The following is a 9,072-nucleotide window of genomic DNA, read 5'->3' as shown; positions in this document are numbered from 1 at the left end:
GTGGTGGGACGATGTGGACGTGTTTCCCATCAATTGCCCCTCCGCAGTTAGGAAAGTCCAACCGCTCGGCAAAGTGGGAGGCCACAGTCTGCCATTCCTGTGGCATAGAAGGAAACTGTTGAGGAAAAAACAATAAACATTACTATTTTTGCTCAGAAACATGGCAAGCAGATTATACACAAACATTATGGGGCAACCTCCAGATAGCATTTACTAAGGGGAATTTATCAAAGCCAAAGTATAAGATACACCTATCATATTCCCCCTCCCCCCCTCTCATGGGCCATTTCTAACATTATAGGGGGTGTGTGGAAATCTTGGACAGGTAACCCTCTTCACTTCATTGAGAGATGAATGCCTAAATAATGGGTATTACTTTGAACAGACCCTCCTTAGTTACACTATTGGCAGACCACTGGACAGGTAAGAAGTGTCATAATACAAAGATATAAATACACATTGTACACATTTGAGGACATTTGGACATTCTGCTATTACCTATCAAGATAATAATAGGATACAAAAACTTTAAACAGTACCATTGGAAAGTATACAGGCAGGCCCTTGCACTACATGCTTTGGGGAATTCATCCATAAATCTGACCAGTAAAGAGGTGGGTATAGTGTGTATGGGTTTGGCAAAGTCAGCAGATAGATGATTGAGGATAGAGAATTGGGATCAGCTGACTTAGCAGTTGGGGGAGGGAGGGTTACAAAAAAATTTTTGGGGGACACCACAAAAAAAAAAACTCTGGCACTCTGTCTGAATTTAAATTTAAAAATAACATTTCCAAACATTTTAGGGGGTGTTTGGGGTAAAGCACTACTATAGATCTGATAAAATACATTGTTAAGTGACTACATGAGGTGAATATAGGGCAGGAGACACCATGCTGGGGAGGTTAGTGAAGGGCAAATATGTATGAAGGACATAAAATAATAATTACATAAAAATCCAGCATGCATGAGAACAAAGGGGACATTCACAGCATATTACAATCATGGTAATTAGGGAATGAGGAAAGAAATACAATATATTAGCAAACACCTGTATGATGGCAGAACAGGTCTCTGGGATAATGATCCCCAGAGCCTGGGGGGAGATGCCTGTCGAGAACTTCAAGTCCTGCAGGCTTCTCCCTGTGGCCAAATACCACAGGGTAGCGACCAACCTCTGCTCCGGAGTGATGGCTTGCCTCATGCAGGTATCCTGCCTGCTGATATAGGGGGTCAGCAAAGCCAACAAACGGTGAAATACGGGGTCCGTCATCCGGAGAAAGTTCCTGAAATCATCAGGATTATTCTCACGGATCTCACGGAGCAAAGTCATATGAGAGACCTGGTCACGCTGAAGCAACCAATTCTTGGTCCATGAACTCCTCCCCACCCTGTTCATGGACTGGACTTGTGTCAAGGTCAGGACCCCAACACCAAGCCCCCGCACAGCACGAACTCTACGAGGAGTACGCATACGAAACATGGCTAGAAAACGGTCGGCTGCTCAGAACAAAGTAACAGAACGCACTGAAGAACAGCAAGGCCTGTGAAGAGCGACCTGAAAAACAGCAACGAGCGGACAAGATCGCACAGAAAACTCCAATACGAACTGACTGCACGCACTGAAGAGCAGATACAAACCCACAAGCACAAACTGAACAGCAGAAAACGATCTGAAAGCCACGAGTCTAAAAAAGCGCGAATCGTCTCTCACCAAACTTTTACTAACACGAGATTAGCAAAAGGAGCCCAAAGGGTGCCGCGCTTGGTTCTGAACCGGCCTTTTCTAGTCTCATCGTACGTGGTGTACGTGACCGTGAAATTCCAACAACTTTGTGCGACCGTGTGTAGACAAAATAAGTTTGAGCCAACATCCGTCTGAAAAAATCCTAGGATTTTGTTGTCGGAATGTCCGAACAAAGTCCGACCGTGTGTACGCCCCATAGGAGTGTACACAGGTGGGGACAATTAGCAGGAGGGGTTCAGAGATGGAACAGAAGAGCAGAAGGGTACAGCGGTGGGGCAGATGTTCAGGAAGGTACAGTGGTGGAAGAGCAGGGGGGTACAGTGTTGGAGGCGGATGAGCAGGGGGTTCAATGTTGGGCCAGATCAGCAGGTGGGTTCAGTGTTGGGCCAGATGAGCAGGGGGGTTCAGTGTTGGGATAGATGAGTGGGGGGGTTCAGTGTTGGACCAGATGAGCAGGGGAGGTCAGTGTTGGGCCAGATGAGCAGGGGAGGTCAGTGTTGGGCCAGATGAGCAGGGGAGTTTAGTGTTGGGGCAGAAAAGCAGGGGGGTAGAGCAGTGGGGCAGATGTGCAGGAGGTACTTTGGTGGGGCAGATGAGAAAGTGGGCTACAGTGGTGGAGCAGATGAGCAGATGGGTTCAGTGTTAGGACAGATGAGAAAGTGATTCAGTAGTGAGACAGAAGAGCATGGGGATACGGCGGTGGAGCAGATGTGCATGGAGGTACAGTGGTGGGGCAGATGAGAAAAGGGGGTACATTGATGGAGCAGATGAGCAGGGGGGTTACAGTGGTGGGACAGAAGCGCAAGGGGGTACAGTGGTGGGAGGGATGAGAAAGGGGTTCAGAGGTGGAACAGAAAAGCAGGGGGTTACAGTGGTGGGAAAGATGAGCAGGGGGGTACAGAGGTGGGGCAGATGTGCAGAGGAGAAAGGAGGTACATAAGTGGAACACATGAGCAGGGGGGGTACGGTGGTGGGGCAGATGAGCAGGGGGGGACAGTGATCTTGGGTGTGAAGGTGCATGAATTGGGATTGATCTGAGGCGTGAAAATGCAGGATGATCATTTCTCACTACTAGAGTAGTTTACAGGATTTACTTTATAAAAAATCCTTTTCACGATTGAGAGTGTGAATTTGACATTTTTTTAGTTATAAAATCGGCAAGCTCAATTTCTTTGAAAACATTTTTCGGCACACTGTGTTCAATAGGTTGCCTCCCCCTGCCTCAGAGGCAGCTTAAGACAGGGGCGGCTCCCTAATTAGGCGGCCGCCTAAGGCCTCGCATTCATTGGGGCCCTGCAGGCTCCTAATTTGCCTAATTGAAGAGCCGGCTCTGTAGCAGAGCTCCCTGCTCTATCGCACTGGCTGCTATGTTTTGCATGCCCTGTCTTTGGCCAGCTCCTCCGGGTTCCTCTCTCCTGCTTAAAGCAGTGCCGCCCAGCTCAATGTCCTCCCCAGCCAGAGTCCCGCCCCCCAAGTCGGCTGCATCCATTCCTTTCTGCATTGCTCTGGAGATGCTCTGCACACTTCCCCCGCACTAAGGAAGTTTAAGGACACAATTGCAGCAGCCCTATGAGAGCCAGAGGACACTGCAGGCTTGTGTGCCAGCCCCCACCTCCTCCCCCCATCATACACAGATCTCTCTGGCCTTGGAGATATGCTGATCACCCTGTCTGTGCTGCCGCTGGAGGGAGCCCAGCCAGGCAACCATGGATGAGTGCCCTGCAGCTTGAATATGGTAAGTGAGCTGACCCCATATCCCCCACACACCATCCGTTACCCCACCTCTCCTCCCCTGGGGATTGGGCCCCCCATCATCTCCCCTGGGGACAGGGCCCCCCCATCATCTCCCCTTGGGATAGGGGCCTCCCATCATCTCACCTGGGGACAGGGACTCCTAACTTCCTTGAGGACAGGGCCCCCATCATCATCTCCCCTGGGGACAGGGGCCCCCATCATCTCCCCTGAGGACAGGGCCCCAATCTCCCTTGAGGACAGTGCCCCATTATCTCTCCTGGCTACAGGGACCCCTTCTTCCCTGAGGGACAGGGCCCCCACCATCTTCCCTAGGGATGAGGACCTCATCTTTCCTGGGGAAGGGACACCTTCTCATATGAGGACAGGGACGCCCTTCTCACTTGCAGACAAGGTCCCCAGCATCTGCCCTGGGCACAGGGCCCCTATCATCTCCCCTGGCAATGCCAACAGGGACCCCTCTTCTCTAAGGGCAGGGCCCCTACCATCTTCCCTGTGGATGGGAACCCCATCTCCCCTGGGGACAGGGACCCCTTCTCACTTGAAGACAGGGCCCCCATCATTTCCCCTGGCAGCAGAGACCCCTTCATCTCCCCTGGGGACAGGGCCCCCATCACCCCCCCTGGCAACAGGGACCCCTTCTTCTCTGGAGGCAGGGCCCTCACCATCTTCCCTGGGAATGTGAAACCCCATCCCCCCTGTGGACAGGGACCCCTTCTTACTTGGGGACAGGGCCCCCATCATCTCCCCTGTGGACAGGGACCCCTTCTTACTTGGGGACAGGGCCCCCATCATCTCCCCTGTGGACAGGGACCCCTTCTTACTTGGGGGCAGGGATCTTATCTCTGTGCACTGAGAAAGAGTGCCATGACACCAGCACTGAGATAGAGAACACTGACACCAGCACTGAGAGCATGCCAGCACTGACACCAGCGTTGAGATAGAGGTCACTGACTCCAGCATCAAGACAGAGTGCACTAAGAAAGAGTGCCATGATGCCAGTATTGAGATAGAGGACACGGAGATAGAGCACCTTGACACCAGCGTGAGATAGAGGACACTGACACCAGCTCCAAGACACACTGTACTGAGATAGAGTGCCCCAACGCCAGCACTGAGAGCACACGGATGCCAGTGCTGAGAAGGTACACTGACGCCAGCGTTGAGATAGAGGAAACTGACATCAGCACTTTAAGGTTCTTAAGATATGCAGTTTATACAGTTAATTTGTATCGCTTCATTTTTTTTTTCTTTTACGGCGTGAGTGGGGCCTCATATCTAAGTTTTGCCTAAGGCCTCACAAAGCCTAGAGCCGCCTCTGGGTTGATACAGAAGGAGGAGAGAAGGGGTCAAGAGAAAAGAAAAAAAAGAGGGGAGGGGAATAGCAGTAAGCAGAAGAGAAGTAAAGCAGCCAATAAATGATTCCCACCTTCAAACAGTCGAGGTGGATGAGGAAATCCCCTCGCTGAGCTATTGTGTTTTGACAGCGGAAAGATTTCTGTCATGAGAATACACTGATCAGCTCTGCCAGCTATAGCACGCGGCGATGATCGAACTGCATTTATCTGACAGGCTGATTGTACAGAAGTCGGAGGGGGTCCCTGGAAGGAAAGTCCATAGAGAAGTGTTCCTGAGTATCAGCTCTCTCTATAGCAGGCACCATGTTGGAGTCCAGCATCTCATGAGAGCCAGGAGTGGTGGTAACAAAGAAGTCAGCTACCAGGGAGCTGCGGGTGGTGGATCCCAGTCTGGGTGGTGGATCCCAGTCTGGGTGGTGGGTCCCAGTCCGGGTGGTGGGTCCCAGTCCGGGTGGTGGGTCCCAGTCCGGGTGTATTCTTGTTTTTAGGAATGTGGGAAAGCCTTTGAGAATAGTGTTCAGCCAGACTAGCAGCTATGCAGGAACAGAGTTAGCAAAGCTAGCGACCTCATTCTGTCATTGCAAGACCACTCTCACTGCAATTATCTTTTTTTTTAACTTTTATAAATAATGAAATAATGCTTTTATATAGGTGTTAGATTTGTGCATTTACATGTCACAAATATCCCTACTCTCTTTCCATATAGGAGGATCTTAAACTATTTAAATGAGGATATAGAAATGCAATAGGTGAATTATCTCTTCTGACTTCCCAATATATATTTTTATCTATCCTCTAATTAAAACATCTCTTTAGGTAACTATGGATATCTCCATTAAGGGGCACATGTCTAAAATGTTACCTTCAAAAAGTAATAAAGTTATTTTGCGGTATTACAGCGTTTATAATCGGACACTAACCTCCACCCATGACTTCCCCAGTGCTGCCATCTTTTTTCTTTTTAATGAATTGCTGCCGTGTTCTGCTTTTTATCCACAATCATAACATTATCCACAGAGTGCCATTAACATTTCCAGACCCACATACCATGGCCATGACTTCCTCGCTATCCGCACTTTGATAACCAACAGTAATAAAGACAAGGGAAGTTATTCTTAGCCCTTCTGTTGATGAATTTCTTTATTGTACTACACAGCACAGTAGCTGTGAAATCACAATTACAGGGTGTTTAGGTAATGTATATTTACATCAACCCTGCCAAAATAAAATGAGTGGCTTTGCCTCTAGTTGGTTTGCAGGGGATAAGCAAAAAATCTGTAACAGCAGAGTGTTTTTGTGTGTGTATATATATATGTACAGTGGGGACGGAAAGTATTCAGACCCCCTTAAATTTTTCACTCTTTGTTATATTGCAGCCATTTGCTAAACTCATTTAAGTTCATTTTTTTCCTCATTAATGTACACACAGCGCCCCATATTGTACACACAGCACCCCATATTAACAGAAAAACACAGAATTGTTTACATTTTTGCAAATTTATTAAAAAAGAAAAACTGAAATATCACATGGTCCTAAGTATTCAGACCCTTTGCTGTGACACTCATATATTTAACTCAGGTGCTGTCCATTTCTTCTGATCATCCTTGAGATGGTTCTACACCTTCATTTGAGTCCAGCTGTGTTTGATTATACTGATTGGACTTGATTAGGAAAGCCACACACCTGTCTATATAAGACCTTACAGCTCACAGTGCATGTCAGAGCAAATGAGAATCATGAGGTCAAAGGAACTGCCTGAAGAGCTCAGAGACAGAATTCTGGCAAGGCACAGATCTGGCCAAGGTTAGAAAAAAATTTCTGCTGCACTTAAGGTTCCTAAGAACACAGTGACCTCCATAATCCTTAAATGGAAGATATTTGGGGCGACCAGAACCCTTCCTAGAGCTGGCCGTCCGGCCAAACTGAGCTATCAGGGGAGAAGAGCCTTGGTGAGAGAAGTAAAGAAGAACCCAAAGATCACTGTGGCTGAGCTCCAGAGATGCAGTCGGGAGATGGGGGAAAGTTGTAGAAAGTCAACCATCACCGCAGCCCTCCACCAGTCGGGGCTTTATGGCAGAGTGGCCCAACGGAAGCCTCTTCTCAGTGCAAGACACATGAAAGCCCGCATGGAGTTTGCTAAAAAAACACCTGAAGGACTCCAAGATGGTGAGAAATAAGATTCTCTGGTCTGATAAGACCAAGGTAGAACTTTTTGGCCTTAATTCTAAGCGGTATATGTGGAGAAAACCACCTGTCCAATACAGTCCCAACAGTGAAGCATGGTGGTGGTGCCATTATACTGTGGAGGTGATTTCAGCTGCAGGGACAGGACGACTGGTTGCAATCGAGGGAAAGATGAATGTGGCCAAGTACAGGGATATTCTGGATGAAAACCTTCTCCAGAGTGCTCAGGACCTCAGACTGGGCCGAAGGTTTACCTTCCAACAAGACAATGACCCTAAGCACACAGCTAAAATAACGAAGGAGTGGCTTCACAACAACTCCGTGACTGTTCTTGACTGGCCCAGCCAGAGCCCTGACTTAAACCCAATTGAGCATCTCTGGAGAGACATAAAAATGGCTGTCCACCAACGTTTACCATCCAACCTGACAGAACTGAAGAGGATCTGCAAGGAGGAATGGCAGAGGATCCCCAAATCCAGGTGTGAAAAACTTGTTGCATCTTTCCCAAAAAGACTCATGGCTGTATTAGATCAAAAGGGTGCTTCTACTAAATACTGAGCAAAGGGTCTGAATACTTAGGACCATGTGATATTTCAGTTTTTCTTTTTTAATAAATCTGCAAAAATGTCAACAATTCTGTGTTTTTCTGTCAATATGGGGTGCTGTGTGTACATAAATGAGGAAAAAAATGAACTTAAATGATTTTAGCAAACGGCTGCAATATAACAAAGAGTGAAAAATTTAAGGGGGTCTGAATACTTTCCGTCCCCACTGTGTATATATATATATATATATCTGTGGCGTAACTAGAACCTTCAGGGCCCCGGTGCAAGAAATCATGAAGGGCCCCCCTGACACCCAGCTGGGGCCCTTCCCTCCGAGCCGATGGCGTAAATGTCAAGGCCCGGTCGCAAGTGTGATGTTTGTGACCCTGGTAGTTCTGCCACTGGCGTCTGTTTTTTTATTTTTATTGTATTTTTTTACCATTTATTTATTGTTTTACAATATTATTTTATAAAAAATATTTTAATTTTTTTTTTAAGAGTTGGGGGGCTTTGGTGAGATATCAGGGGTCTAAGCAGACCTCTGATGTTTCACCTTTGAGAATGAGAAAGGAGATTGAGAGCACAGCCTCAGCTGCACAGAATGAATGGACAGGAATAGCTCTATATAGAGCTGCCCCTTTATTCGCAAACTGAAGCATAGTAAATACAGTTTACTATGTTTCAGTTATGAATGGATTGAGTCCGTGATCGGTATGGATCACTGACTCTCCATGCAGATACCCTACAGCAGCTGGCAGGAGAGGGGAGGGGGGAACTCTGCTGAGCTGTGGGGACAAGGGGAGGGGCCAGGAGAGAGGGGGGGGGGCAGGAAAAAGTACAGGGGGGCTGGAGAGCACACGGGGGGCAGCAGAAAGAAGATGCATAGGAGGCATGGTGGGTGCGACTGCATATAGAGGAACTGATCTTTCCATTTCCCCCACTTCTCATCTCCTTTCAGCAGCTGCAGGAGGAGAATGGAGAGATCAGTTTCTCTGTATCAGTGTTTCTCAACATTTCTTCAACATTTTAGTCAAGATGCAACATATTGCCTCTTCACTGCCTGTCAAATGCCTCTGAAAAGCGATGCAGATGGTATTTTCTTGTTGGTATTATGAACCCACCCTAAAAAAATCTGTTCTGATCGTAAAGAAAAAGGGGGTCAGAATTACAAGTAATGTGTATACATAAACGCATGTAAACACACGTACGCAAATACACACATATACATATAAATACATGCACACACATAAACGCACATGCATAAACGCACACACATGAGCAAACACACAAACATACACATATAACTCTATACACATGCACACACATGCGCACACACATATAACTCTATACACATGCACACACACATGCGCACACACATATAACTCTATACACACACATGCGCACACACATATAACTCTATACACATGCACACACACATGCGCACACACATAAAACTCTATACACACACATGCGCACACACATATAACT

Source organism: Aquarana catesbeiana, linkage group LG01, assembly GCF_042186555.1.
Source record: "Aquarana catesbeiana isolate 2022-GZ linkage group LG01, ASM4218655v1, whole genome shotgun sequence".
Classification (NCBI taxonomy): domain Eukaryota; kingdom Metazoa; phylum Chordata; class Amphibia; order Anura; family Ranidae; genus Aquarana; species Aquarana catesbeiana.
Note: the sequence above shows the minus strand (reverse complement) of the source record.